The sequence below is a fragment of the Fukomys damarensis genome, unplaced genomic scaffold, assembly GCF_012274545.1.
Source record: "Fukomys damarensis isolate Sample0158 unplaced genomic scaffold, DMR_v1.0_HiC HiC_scaffold_32, whole genome shotgun sequence".
NCBI classification, from domain to species: Eukaryota; Metazoa; Chordata; class Mammalia; order Rodentia; family Bathyergidae; genus Fukomys; species Fukomys damarensis.
Window position 1 is genome coordinate 48,963,867 of NW_022900944.1, and position 785 is coordinate 48,964,651.

The following is a 785-nucleotide window of genomic DNA, read 5'->3' on the forward strand; positions in this document are numbered from 1 at the left end:
AAGGAAGGCAGATTTTGGTAGGAGAGAAGTGGGATCTATACTATACTCGACCAAGTGGTTCAGGAGCCTTTGGGACTGGATTGTGGGAAGAGTTTGGAAAGGTTTGGTGTCACTGGCTGAATACAGCCTGAAGCTGTATTTGATGGGAGTTTCTGGTCAGAGTTCAGAAGACCAGAAGGCTGATAAAAAATCTGCCTGCCGATAAAGGAAGTTTCTGCTGGGAAAGAGGACTAAATTGGTTGTTGGACTCCAGACAGCGCGTATTATACCTTGGCAGAAAGTTTATCTGCATTTTGCTCATGTCCAGAGACTGCCTGAAACCAAGATTAAGGGCATCAGACTAATCTGGCAGAAGAAATTTGAGGCAGTCTGATTGATACAGGGGAAGAGATGTAACTCCCAGATGTGCTAGATATCTGAAGCGCGAGTTCATGTTCTCTAAAATTGAAGAATAAATTCTAGAAACAATAGAGGTGAAGAGTAGGAAATATTTATTGAGAGAAAGATAGTTTCTATCTAAGAGACAGAAGGGGACCAGAAAGTGGGTTGCCCACTCGCCCAACTTTTCAATGGTGTTTTATAGGACAAAGCCATGAGCGGAGGCAGGTTCAAGATGGGACAAAACTATAGTCAACTAGTAAGATTACAAGTGCAATTGCTTAGGTAATATTGGGATCCAATGAGAAATCACAAGGTGAACAAAACTATGAACAACCAATAGAATCGTGACAAGTATAGTCTCTTAGGGAATTTTTTTTTTTTTTTTTTTTTTTTTTTTTTTTCCA